The sequence below is a fragment of the Leopardus geoffroyi genome, chromosome D4 (assembly GCF_018350155.1).
Source record: "Leopardus geoffroyi isolate Oge1 chromosome D4, O.geoffroyi_Oge1_pat1.0, whole genome shotgun sequence".
Lineage (NCBI taxonomy): Eukaryota > Metazoa > Chordata > Mammalia > Carnivora > Felidae > Leopardus > Leopardus geoffroyi.
The window spans coordinates 43548498-43563049 of record NC_059342.1 but is presented as its reverse complement, the minus strand read 5'-3'; the positions used below and the strand labels follow the sequence as shown (position 1 = coordinate 43563049).

Below are 14552 nucleotides of genomic sequence, written 5' to 3'. Positions count from 1 at the left end.
TTCTCCTTCAGGGTTTACTCGGGGGGGGGGGGGGCAGAAAACCCTCCTTAAACAAAAACTAGGGTGATACTATCCAATCCGAATTGCCTTACAGACTTGAAGCACGTCATGCCAATTTTAGGCATCAGGGCTATAGAGCGTGCTGATAGGGGTCTCTCCCTTTATTTTACAGAGCTAATAGTGAGTGAACAGACAGACCACAAGACTGGAATTCTCTAGACACTGAAATATGTATAATAAAATGTCTTCACTAGGAGCCACAGGAAAAAGAAAGATTATCATCTGAATAATTTGGAGAATGTAAATAAACACAATCTATACGCAGATACCATGCCCCAAACTGACATGCTTAGATGGGTTCACTGCTGGCCCCAATTCAAATGGTTTCCCATAAGGACCTCAACTTCTAGCATCAAATACTGAGCCAGTGATGTCAAGCTTTTCTTGATCCAACACCATGAGGTAAGAAACTTTTAAATCCCTTTATTTTCAGCACAAGGAAAGACAAATATGGAAAACTTAACTGTGCAAATCTGATCACAGCTGCTCTTATTTATAATTATTTAATTCAGATAGAACTTTATGGGGAAGAGTGAGCTCTTACATACTTATACCTCATTTACTATTTACACTAATAGGAAAGATATTGTAATCTCCAACTTCACCTTCAAAATATTTAGATATTGATTGATTTGTTTATGCTTTACCTTTCTACAAAAATATCTACAGCAAATATACATACATATATAAACACACATATATATACATATATGTATACATATATACATATATGTACATAATTCAAGACAATAAAATAAATACAAGCACAAATGGGAATATGGGGCAAGCAGAAAAATAAGTAAGAAAGATGAATTAAAGCCAGAAATGAGAGAACTACACAGAATGCATACTGAGGTTGTACACAGTGGCTAGATGTGGGTTACATGTCTGAAAATGAGCTTCCTAGAAGAGAGGAAAACATGAGCAATTGCAAGAGTTACAACATTATTGGATCTTCTAGAAAATGTAAAGGATAATGTGTTCCTTGTAGTAGACACTTAATAAATATTTATGTAATGAATGAATGACAAACTGGCTGAGGAGAACCATAACTACTCAAAGTACTGAAATCCTAGATATACATTTACTGTGGTTTTCTGAAAGACAGTGCCATGTAATAATGTCCCAATAACAACTGAACAAATAAATATAAGACCTTTCAAAGAACTGGCTCTTTAATTACCTTTGATGAACTGTAGTGGTCAGGGAACATTTGGTAAAAGCAAATTTTCAGAAGCCAAAACAAATCATCTAGGTACACAGCATTTTAATGGATAGACTTCATCTAAGAATAGACTTCATACCACTTAGGGCTGGGCTGGCAAAAATATGGTACACGTGCATCTATTTTTCCTGCCAGGATCCATGACAGACATTGCTAATCAACTGTAGCACTCTTTGCCACTGAGATTTTATGTGGCCCCAAATCTTCAGTGACATTGTGCTCTAGAAGGTCAAATCCAATAGACTATGGCTATCATTGGAGGAGACTACACCAATTTACTATTCCAGAGCTAGAAAAATGAACCAGCTGACTATCATTTGGATGATTCAACACAAATCTTTCTCTTAAAAATAACCTTCTTGAACAGTGTGAAGAAGAAGAGGAGAGACCCCTGGACCCACCAAAGTCCGTGTGCTGCTGCATCCCTGTGTCCAATGCCTGTGCCCTGCTGCCATTGCCACCATGGTCAAGGGATAGGCTGATGGGGATGCTCATGGAGATAAAGCCAAGGTAAAGGATGAGTCCCAGAGAAAATCTAAGGTGATCTACTAAACCTACTCCTCCAAAGCCAGAGCCCAAGACCAAAAAGGTCCTTGCAAAGAAGGGGTAGAAGGTACCCAAAAAGGAAAAGGGGGAAAGCTGATGTTGGCAAGGATGGGAATAACCCTGCAGAAAACGGAGATGCCAAAACAGAAGAGGCACAGAAAGTTAAAGGTGCCAGAGATGTCAAGTGAAGTGTGTGCATTTTTGATAAATGTATACTTTGGTGATCATACAATTTGAAATACTATTTTTAATCAAGTATTATAAAAATGCAGAATTTTTTTTAAAGCTATGTTATTAGCACACAGAACACTCATTGTTTGGGGGGAAGGGCATACGTCACTAATAGAATATCCTGGAATCTAGATTGATATGAGGGGAAAAAACTGTCTCTTCTAGTTTTGAGAAAATTCCTCTTGGTTCCCAGGAGAAGAGATTCCTTGATGTTGACACACATTAGCCATCTTGGCACAGATATTTTGTGGTGTGGAAAAACTAAAATTCATTTTTTTGTCCTCATCTCCCTCTCTGCCTTCAACTTGACTCCCTTAAACCCAAAGACCTACTGAAATCTGAGTCTAAGAAATGGTTCCCAGTCCCTTAAAAGAGTTCTTTTTTTAGCTTGTGGATCTTCAGATTGATAATTCTGCCATTTTCATTTCCCGAAAGTCAGGGTCAGTTTGTGAAAAGTTGTTAAGCAATATGCTAAGCGTGAAATGTTAACCTTCACTCTAAACTTTCCCTGTTCAGAGCATCAAATGAAGACTTCATTGGGTTTTACAGTGGCATTCTGATTTTGGTAGTCCATTGAAAAATGGAGTTTGAAAGTTGTTGTATACTGTTAATGACCATCTGCCCATTTCCTGCCTGCAATACCATGATTGTTTATGGAAAGTATCTTTAATAAAGCTGGATACTGTTTGGCTTAGAAAAAAAATTAACACTTTCTTAAGATTTGAATGATTTCGAGTACAGATTATAACACTGAGGTTCATATAAGCTAAACAACTTCCCCAAGGTAACAAAGATGGTGACTAACAAAACCACAATTCCAACTTGGGATTTCCGACTATAGGTTATAGTAGGATCTCTATGAACCATGGAAACACACACAATATAATATTTATTATGACAATGGTGAATGGTAATAACAAAGTTCACTATTCTTATCAAGGCCACTGCCACCAGAGCAGGACATACGCACAGGGATGGATAGGTGGCTTCATCTGTACACGTGACTTGGAAACACATATAGTAAGTAAATGGGAAGGTACGCTCTCCATCTACACTTGTGCTTCACACCTCCCTAATAGGAGAAAACAAAATCCCTGACCATTCACAAAGGTGCTAATAGTGGTCCATGAGCTATGTTTAGTATTTTCAAGGCCTAATGGAAATATATTTACTGCAATAAAAGCATATTAGCCCCCCCAAGCCCCCAACCATCTCATTACACAAATAAGCTGAATCCAGATCTTTACTGCATTTATTTTTTTTTTTACTTATACTCAGGTATTTAAGTCATAAAATGGGAAAACAAATTATTAGTTAATACATGCAGTGTTTTGAGTAGATGGAAACTTCCAAAACACAAGGCCCATAGGAAAAAAATAATAAAGAACACCTTTGTGTTACAAAGTTGGGAACCACTGGTTGAGTCCTTTGTTTGTTGTTCAAATACCCTTGGGAGGACTAACACATGAAGTTGTTGATTATACTTAAATTAAACCAAACCAACTGAGCATAAGGCATTATGCTGGCTGTTATGGTGCTGTGGGGAATACACAGAAGTAGTAGGCATAGTCCAATCTAGGGTGAATGGGTTTAATCAGATAATTTCCTCAAAATAGTTGAGAACAGAAAAGGAGTAAGATCTCTAAGACTAAAGGTCATAGGGGTATGGAGGTAGAGAAAGAAGGGAAACCCACCTAGACAGGAGAGAGTAAGCTAGTGTTTGCCAAACATTTGCCATATATATCTTCTCACTTAATTCTTTTCTAAAAATTGAGATATAATTGGTATGTAACATTAGTTTCAGGTATAAAACATAATGACTTAATATTTATATATATTCCAAAATTATCACCACCATAAATCTAGTTAACATTATTTAATTCTTGTAATATCCCTGAAAATTACTTAAAATTATGTCTATTTTACAAAAATAAAACTGAGACTCAGGAAGGTCTGACAACTTGTCCAAGGTCACATTACTGGGAATTGATGTTGCCAGAGTTGAAATCCAAGCTGAGTAGCATTATGTCATCAGTGAGTGATTCCTCTATTCCATGATGTGTTGTGTTCCTTTTGGGGGTTAGAAGGGCAGTGAGGAGACAGGAAGAATGAGGATGAACATGTCTGTCGGCCACAACTTGTTGCCAAGAGCAACATCAGCCTACAGCTCTAAGTACTGAGATTGAGCATCAAGAAAAAGTGGGATCTTTGCCTTCAGTAGCTTTGAAAATATATTTTCAATGGGAAGGATTCCTTTTTTGAGGCAGCAATTGAATTGATTTAAAAAGAAATTTGTTGGGTTTTTTTTTTCAACAGCAACGCACACATGTCACAGAGAAACACTGGTAAATACCTACAGGTTATCAGGCCAAATGTATGAGGTGTAGCTGTCCTATGCTCTAATACACCACAATGTAGGCAAAAAATTTATGTGAAGGCATTAATTCCATTTGCTCCAGAAGATTTTCCAAAGGCAGCTTCCTAATACATAACAGTCTCTCCTCTGAGTTTACCAATCACTGGTAGGTAGGCCTACCCAATTTCCTCTTGGATTCACCAGAGTCCTTCTAATGGCCCACAAGATCCTTCATCATCTGAGTTACTCTGTGACCTTATCTCCCTCTGGCTCACTCTTCTTGTTGTTCTTCAAAAGTAGCACTTTCTTGTCTTAGGATAGCACCTCTGGATGGAACATTCTTTTTCTTTCTTTCTTTTTTTTTTTAATCAGAGAGAGTATAAGTAGGGGAGACAGGAAAAGGGGAAGAGAGAGAGGATCTTAAGCAGGCTCCATACTCAGGGCAGAGCCTCATGAAAGACTTGATCCCATGACCCTGGGATCATGACCTGAACTGAAATCAAGAGCTGGGTGCTCAACCAACTGAACCACCCAAGCGTCCCTGGAATATTCTCTCATAGACACCACTAAAGCCTCCTTTAAGCTTTGCTGTTAACTTTCATCTTCTCAATAAGCTCTACTTTGATCAGACTATTTAAAGCTGCATCCCAGACCCATGTTCCACACTGTTCTTTTTTTTTTTTTTTTCATTCTATGGCACTTCTTTTATAATATAATTTGCTTATTAGGTTTATTGTTTATTTTCTATCTCCTCCTAGAATATAATACCACAAGTTTCCAGTGTCTAATAATATAACAAACAATGAATAAAAATTTGTTGAATGAATGAATGAATGAATGAATTCTGTATATAGGCAAGGCTAGTGGGGAGAGAGCTAGATTATGTTTCAAAGAATTTTCCTCCTTATCCCACCCTAGAACATAATAACAGTTTATACTACTTAAACTCTCTGCCACTAGTTCCAAAGATCAAAAAAGAGCTCTCGGTCAAAAAAGAAAAATATCTCCATGGATGCATCATTTTATAGTACTACAACTTCTACTTTGATTTCCACTTGTCACTTTGCCTACTGTGTTTCAAGTCCTTCATGCACTGCTCCAAAATTGCCTTAAGGTATAAATGCTTATTATTTTCAAGCGAGTCTCCCTCTTTATCCACTAGGCACAGTGCTCTAGGCTTCACGTCCTAGCTTTGACATCAACTCTGGACATGGAAGCTTACTTTGTACTTGATCTCCTGAGCACCTGATTTTTGGCTTTTCCAAAGGGACTTTAGCTTGGACAGTGCTAGGCCTGACTCCTCCCATTACTCTGTGTGGGCTCTAGCCCTTTGGCTGGTCATCTGGCTGGATCAGAACCATAGTCCTTCTCTACTTCCAACCTACCCATCCACACTCTCATCAAAGGGTAGGGACTTTAACCACCTCTGTGGTTAAAGGCTAAAGGAGGACTCCTTGCAATAAGATGTGACCAGGTGCTGTTTTTTAAGCATCTTATTTCTATCTTCTCTACCATTTGAGCTAGAGATATTTTCCTGTGCTCCTTATTAGCTTGCTTATGCTTGCAGTTCTAGAGATGCTGGGGGATTGCCACTGGTTCTCTGATGTTTAACTCTTTATATTATTAAGCAAATGGAAGAAAATGATGTCAATGTTAGGGGTATGAGACAGCTGATAGAAGGAGCAGTGAATTTATTAGATTGCAAATATTTTTAAGTGTTTTTCCAGCACTGCCTTTCTTGAGATCAAGAATTTAATCTACTTAATGGCTGGGTAAACATACCCTGAAATGGAAAAAGAGAATGACTAAGTCTTATTTCCAACATTTATTATGTTTCTTAGGTGCTCCTGGTCTAATTTGTTTTTCTCCTTTCTTATTTATTTCAAGGTCTGGCCAAATTGTGGTGTAAATTTATTGCTAAAAATATATGGACTTTTTCGCGTATCGCTTTTGGTTAAATTTGTTTGTCTAGTAGTCTTCAGTAGAAATTCTAAGAATTATCCTAGTATAGACATAGACTAGAATTCATTCTCGGCACATGGTCAGTGGACTTTTCTTTAACAGGCTGTCTTCTTCTCTCCCCTGCTTCCAAAATTAGGGTGTCTGGAGAATGTGAAACAAAATTATACAAAGGCATGACCTCCGGCCTTGCTTCTGTCTCTTAGACTGTGAAGTGCCCAAGAGGGAAAGTGTTGAATTTGGCCTCACTTCACATGGCATTAACTGTAATTCTTTGTGAATTGTGGTGACATCATGGTATACTTTGACATCACTGCTCAGACTCCCTTCTGCTGCTGGGCATATAATGCATAGTTTTTGTTCAAATACAAGAGTCCTTTGTTGAGAAGAAAAGATAGCAGCTGGTCTTCTGCTCTGGTACAAATGTGGATCTTACTGGAATGTGTCTGTTCAGTAAGTCACCACAAAGTAGCCATTCTGCTATGATGGTTAGAACTCACTCATACACATCGCTCTGGAAAATTCTGTGAAAATTTACATCTAAAGAGGTCAAAATTCCAGATGTGGCCACAAGTCAGCAAAATTCTGCATATAATAACAATGCTCTCACTCACATGTTTAGGTATGTTATCTGAAGTCAATATCCAAAAAGCAGTAGTATGCTGCCTATACGAGTGTGGCAAGGATAGAGGGGAAAAAAAAGGAAAGGTGAAGAGGGACATATCTGTCTCCCAAAATACTTCTGGTCCCACAGCCATCCAAGCATCTGGGATCCCTAGCCAGGACGGCTTCCACCATTCCTTGGCTCTCAAGTCAATTCCTAGTTACTTCCCAAAACCTATGACCTTATTCTAATGTGAAGCTTCTGGGTGGGGCTATTAGTATTCTGATTCAAAGTCAGTCATAAATGTCCTCAACTGACATTTCCTTTTTCCTTTCTTGGGTTCTCCATTAACATTTCTGTCCTAGGGTAAAAGCCGATAAAATGGATCAAAACAGAGTTTATCTAAGAGTTTATATAAAAATATCATCTGTAAAATGCCTCCAAACTTCTGTCCCATATGGCTATCATACTTGCACAAGGCAGAAAAGTTTCAGATCAGTTTGAAAAACTAAAGGTTGTTAATCTCAGATCATTCCCTGAGGAACAAGTCATATCACAAAATATTTGGATGGGATAGTAAACTTCTTTTAATGAAAAAAAAAAAGTAATTGTTTTGATTGTTTTACTCTTTCAGGGAACAAATAGAGCCATGACATAATCCTCAGTTCTACCATGAGTCTTACAATTGTTAAAAGTATTTGCTCCCCATCTAGAAATTTTATACTTAAGACCAATAGGACCATAGTGCCCATCCCAGTCTTTTATCCATACATTCACTCCTGGAATATCATTACTTATATAAAGAATCTATGTGTTGTATAGCCCTAACTCATGAGAGAGGCAGCATGACATCGTGGCGGGGGGAACAAACAACTCAACCTGGAAGTGATAATTAGTACATTTGCTTGAATATATCACACACGTTCACTATGAGATTCAGTTCTCTCATGACTTATAAGAGGATGATCAATCTACTTTATATACATGTAAAGATTTCACGTGATAGCTTACAGAAGAAGATCTACTACAGGGCCTACCACTTAACAACTCTGATATATGTCCTGGAATTTCTGGGATAATTCTACTCTCAAACCTTCTGTTTTATAGTCCCCATAGTTATTGGGCCATATGTGCTGATTACCTTGGGGGGATATGTGGCCATTGTGCAAAGGGGAGGTATTCTGCTCCTATATGTGAAAATGTGTCTGAGGTTGTAAAGGGTGGCAGGGTGACTTGAGCACCTGTAGACTGCTTGTCTCACAGTTCTAGGTACAGGGTCAAGTTTGTAAGAGCTCAGATCCATTTGAGTTCCTCTGGATCTGACAACAGCAAATATAAAGTAAGATCATAACCCTGATCCTGTGGAAGAAACAGACTCTGTTTTAGAGGGCAGAGCAAGAGAGCTTCATTGAAAAAAATTTTTTTTTAAATTTCCCTCTACCTTGCAAAAGTGGCCAGTGAAACAGCAGCAAGCTTGATTGACTCTTCGGGAAATGATAATTGGGACTTTTTAAGGACTCTGTTAGAAACGTAAAAAGCCTCTCTGGGATTGCTGTTGGAGTAGCAAATAATGTCCTCTGCAGTCCACTCAAATGATAGAAGAATGCTTAGGATTCTTAAAATATCCTTCCTTAGCTCTACTTCTAGACTACTAACCTAGTTAATTCGAGACCACTTTCAAATATGTTTAAGAGAAAAACAATTACTAAGCGTTATTTGTCAACACAAAAGAGATTTCTCAAATTCAGTCTTCTAAAACCTGAAGTCTGGGGCAAAATATATTTTCAGAGGTGGGAGCAAGAGTTTGGAGTCCTGTTTTCTCCATGGGAGTCTGCACCCATAGGAACATGTTAATATATGTGTTAATATATGACAGCTGAGTTTAATGAAAGAAAGCGAGTAGTCAGCAAATCCAGTTGGTCGGAGAAATATTAAAAAATCTATTTGTGTTAATGGGGAATAAACCTTGAATATGAATGTGCAAACCAAAACAAATCAGTTAAAATTTTTATTTATTTACTTTTTTAAGGAAAAGTAGCCTGCTCAAAACTGGGAATTAGAATGGTTTCTCAATCAGAATTAGCAATAAACCAATCAAATAGCAGTCACAAAGTCGTAAGAGAAACATGGACTTACTGATTTTTAATGGGCTCTATATTTCCTAAATCTGATGTTAGGTCAGCCTCTGGATGTGGTGACTGGATTGAGTGGGAAGAAGACTGACGGTTATCCACTTGGTCACCCTTTCAAACTCTATCTAGGCTTGTGAGTTTATGATAATCTGTTGTATTTTGCTGAATCACTACAATACTGACTGTGGCAAAAATAAACTGCCCTTTCTTTCATTTTAGACAAAACCAAATTCACTCAAAGGCCCCGAGATAAAAAGAAATGACTGCATACATTTTTCCCATTGAGAAAGATCAAGAAAATTCCACTAGTCACCCACTCACATTCATAAAAATGAACTATTATTCTTTCCTATAATAGTCCTAGTTTAAAATCAGCTGAAACTATAAATTTCAAATCCGACGGAATTTGATACTTAGCATATGTCTAAAAATTTACATTTAAATCTCGACATATTTTAAGATTCAAGTTTTTGTAATAGGTATAATTGGTTTTTAGTCAGTTTTCTAAAACTACCTAAAAAACGAGCACAGAAAGCTTATCTATGTGCTATCTTCTAACTTCTATGAAGATACCCAATTACCTGTTTCAATGCCCTCACGTTATTGCTTCCTGGGGTAAAGAAGTTTCAATGCCCTCACATTATTGCTTTACCAGGGGTAAAGAAGAGGGGAGATTTTCATGGCTCACGCAACAGTCATAATTTGACAAATACTAAACCAAGTAATATATCTTCTGTATGTATTATGTATAAGTTATATAAATGTTGGATAATTGGTTTATATTAAAATAATATGCAATGTGTCCTTATCAATACAACTATGTGAATCTAAAATAGAAATGTCCCCCAATTCTGCAAGACTGGGCCTACTAAATACCACATTTGCTAGGAAAACATGCTTTAACCACTGATTTTAAGGTTTTCAAGTGCTGTCATGTCAAATGGATTCTTTGCATGGTTTTGACCTAGTCTTCTTGCCATTTTCTATATTAAAATTCCACTTGCATTAAACTATTTCCTGTAGAGGCAGGCATGTTAGAAGGAATCACTTACTGGGATATTTACCAAAGAATAGATGAAAATAGGGGCACCTGGGTAGCTCAGTCGGTTAAGTGTCAGACTTCGGCTCAGGTCATAATCTCACAGTCCGTGGGTTTGAGCCCCACGATGGGCTCTGTGCTGACAGCTGCGGCCTGCTTCCGATTCTGTTTCTCCCTCTTCCTCTGCCCCTCCCCAGCTTTTAGTCTGTCTCTCTCAAAAAATAAATAAACATTAAAAAAATTTAAAAGAACAGATGAAAATATTTGTTAGTATCAGCATTAGAGCTTTTACGAATATGGTGCTGCCCAGAACATGCGGGCATTGAGTTCTCAGATGATTTCTAACCTCTATTTCTAAACTCTTTCCAATGAAAGTGTTAAGACTAAGGACACATGGATTTCCCTTGTCACTTGCCTTAGCAAGGTGTGGTCTTCCCAGCTGAAGTCCATGAAGCCTCCTGTTTTGTGGTTAGTGTTGCATCAGAGTCGAAAGGAAGGTAGAAACTAAATAGTGTCAGCCACAATTATTCTTGTTTTTTTTTTTTTAATTTTTTTTTCAACGTTTATTTATTTTTGGGACAGAGAGAGACAGAGCATGAACGGGGGAGGGGCAGAGAGAGAGGGAGACACAGAATCGGAAACAGGCTCCAGGCTCTGAGCCATCAGCCCAGAGCCTGACGCGCGGCTCGAACTCACGGACCGCGAGATCGTGACCTGGCTGAAGTCGGACGCTTAACCGACTGCGCCACCCAGGCGCCCCAACCACAATTATTCTTATGAGTGGGAGATTATGCTAAGAAATTGTAGACTGTGGCAAAGGATGTTTCTCACTTGTCAAATGTGATGTCAAGAAGAGACAACAATAAATAACTAGTGAAGGGGAAAGTATCATGATTATCAGGAAGCCATGACTATGTCCCCCAGGTACTGACTGATGTTTTGCTGAGTTCACGAAGCCTTACACAAACTGACTGCATAGATGAAAAACCTAGGTGATTTTTTTGTCACCTGTCTAGAAAATGGCAGACTTGGGGTTCCAACCTCTTTGTAATACTTCATTCCTATTACACTGGGTGGTCTAATACACCAGAGGACTTTTTTTTTTTTTTTCATTTAAATCCAAGTTAGTTAACATACAGTGTAATAATGATTTCAGGAATAGAATTTAGTAATTCATCACCTACATATAGCACCCAGTGCTCATCCCAACAAGTGTCCTCCTTAATTCTCCTTGACTATTTGGCCCATCCCCCCACCCAACATACCTCAAGCAAACCTCAGTTTGTTTTCTGTATTTAAGTCTCTTATGGTTTGTTGTCCTCTCTGTTTTTATACTATTTTTGCCTCCCTTCCCTTATGTTCATCTGTTTTGTATCTTAAATTCCACATATGAGTGAAATCATATATTTGTCTTTCTTACTTATTTCGCTTAGCATAATGCAATCTGGTTCCATCCATGTTGTTGCAAATGGCAAGATTTCATTCTTTTTGATCATCGAGTAATATTCCACTGTGTGTACATATGTATGTAAGTGTGTGTATATACATATACATATATACCACATCTTCTTTATCCATTCAACCATCAATGGACATTTGGGCTCTTTTCATACTTTGGCTATTGTCGATAGCACTGCTATCGACATAGGGGTGCTAAACATAGGGAAGCACGTGCCCCTTTGAAACAGCATTCCTGTATCCTTTGGATAAATACCTAGTTGTACAATTGCTGGGTCATAGGGTAGGTCTATTTTCAAATTTTTGAGGAACCTCCATACTGTTTTCCAGAGTGGCGGCACCAATTTGCATCCCTGTCAGCAGTGCAAAACGGTTACCAGAGGACTTTTAAGTCAGCTGTCTGTACACTCAGAGGAGTAGGGAAGCACCACTGGGATGTAGCAGCTTCTTAGATGACAGCACACTGTTTTAAGACATAGTTTTTCAGGGAATGTTTTACCTCTGCTTTAAAACCTAGCCTATCATGTAACAATAATGTTCACTACGTTTGTTTCTTAGACCCAACTAAGGACATTCAAAAGGGGAAGATGGTTCTGCAGGACGGTCTCTTGGGACACAAAAACTTCCAAAAAAAGATTCCAAGGCTTTTTCCAATAGTATGAAGCCCCTCCCCCCCCACCTCTGCTAATTTATTTTCAATGCTTGCCTGTAGCTTGGCTTTGGCATTAAGTCAGCTATTACCTTAAGCAGAGGGGAAAACATCTTCAGTTGCAGTTGGCAAGACTAAGGGGAAGGAGGGGGGCAGTGAGGAGGGAGAAGACGGAAAGGAGCTGAACTCAGCCCAAACACAGCTCACATATGGGCGGCCTGACCCGGCAAAGACCTCAAAAGCCCTGCCAGTAGCCATTGAGTACGACCTCCAGGCGAACTTTTGATTTGTACCACGCAGTGTCAGGAAGAAGAAAGCCCAGGATGACACACGGCCAATTCTCTAGCATCCTGACTTGAACACCTGATTCACACATACAGTACCTGCCTCTGCTCCCTCCACCCAGCTTGGGTCAGAGGCCAATTCGTGAGGCAAGAAGGATGCGTTCTGATACCAAAGCACCATTACACACAGTCCTGACCTTCTCTGTCAGAGGCAAAATAAAAACATTTGGAAAGCATGTGAACAGAGTATTCTCATATTAGTTTTTATTTGAGAACCTCACATAATTCCAAAAAACAGGAACATTGGCAACTTCAGCTCCAGAAATGTTCAAGATTCCTGTCACAGGACAACTACAAGTAAAAAATGAGGACTATGGGAAGCGTTAGTTAGGTGGGAAGCTGGCAGCCCACTTATGCCCCTGAAAGAGCAATTCTGTCTCTGCGCCTGTCCACCCCATTTCCATAAAGATTTCCTAAAGAGAGGGCAGAATCCCCAGCTGAATATAATCACGCATTGCTTTAAAATGTGTACATTGTCAAGGTTACGTTTCTGGACTAAGTGCTTATCTGGTAGTTCCACAAGACCCACTTCTTTTGCACTGGGATTGGAACTGTCTTTCAGACATAACTGCTTTCTCAACTACAATGCTGGCATTGGGTCCAATTAGATCTGAAGAAAAGGCTCCATTTTGTAAGTGGTCATTTAAATTGCAGAATTGGATTCAGCCTGCCAAACGTGTACATGCTATCATAAATCAACACCCGCATACATAGCAGGCCGCAGCGCTCTGAAACACCTCATTGGTATGCAAAGAGGCACAGCTATACTTTTCTTTCTTTCCAGCAGACAGCATCTCACCATTTTCATGGTTATTCTCTGAGCTTGTGAGCAGCAGAGGGAGAAAAGGTAGGGAAGAATACAGGCTCCAGGAATCCCAAGCCCAAACTTTTGTAAATTGCCTAGAGAAGCTGAAGAAGTTTCAGGGCCATGATCTCCATCACAATGAGCAAGCCCTTTACTCAACACCCTTTATGGGAATGTATTGTCCTGGCTGTTGGAGGGTAAACAGCTGAGAAGTCACAGCCCATGCTTTAGAGAGCTTTGTAAGCTAGAAGTATGGGTACAAGAGGAGTAGGTGGTGAGCTGGTGAGAATGAAAAATGGTACAGCTGCCGTGGAAAGCAGTATGGAGATTCCTCAATAAATGAAACATAGAATTACCATACGATCCAGCAATTCCAGCTCTGGATATATACCTAGAAGAACTGAAAGCGAAGACTTAACCAGATAATTTGTAGGCCCATGTTCATAACAGCATCCTTCACAACAGGTAAAAGATGGAAACAGCCCAAGTGCCTACTAGCTGATGAACAGATAAACCAAATGTGGTATATACTGTTAAATTAATTAAACAAGGAGGCCATTAGACTGATGTGGCTCTAATGCCATGGCAGCCTACGTAAGGAAACCTAGATCTAAGTCTATAAATGCCTCACGGTTACAAAATCAAAACAGCAAAGACAGCCAATCAGTAAGAGTCAATTAGGCTCTAAGTTACAGCCAATCAAATAATTTCCTTTCTTTGCTTCTGCACTTTCTTTAAATAAGTCTCTCCCCCAGCTCCTGTTGGTAAGTGCTCCCAACCATGTCCAGTGTGATACTGCCTGATTCTAATAGGAAAACACCCAAATAAACTCACTTTTTAATATGCCTCAGCTTATCATTTTAACATTTCACACAATGGAATATTATTCAAGCTATAAAAAGGAAGGAAAACCTTACACATGATACAAGAGTAATGAACCTTGAAGACTTTAAGCTAAGTTCAATAAGAGACCAAGATTACAAATACTGTATAATTCCAATTATATGAGGTACCCAGAATAATCAAATTAATAGAGACAGAAAATGGAAAGATAGTTACCAGGGGCTTAGAGGAAGGGGAATGGGGAATCACTGTATAATGGGTATGGAGTTTCAGCTGGAGAAGATAAAAACGTTTGGGGATG

The 14552-nt window shown here is 38.8% G+C and overlaps 1 protein-coding gene and 1 pseudogene across 10 annotated transcripts in view; one reads left to right on the top strand and one right to left on the bottom strand.

Annotated features, from left to right (window-relative positions):
* ADAMTSL1 (ADAMTS like 1) overlaps positions 1-14552 on the bottom strand; it is an 884660-nt gene that overhangs the window by 257008 nt on the left and 613100 nt on the right. The window lies entirely within an intron of this gene.
* LOC123592569 lies at positions 1748-2755 on the top strand (annotated as a pseudogene).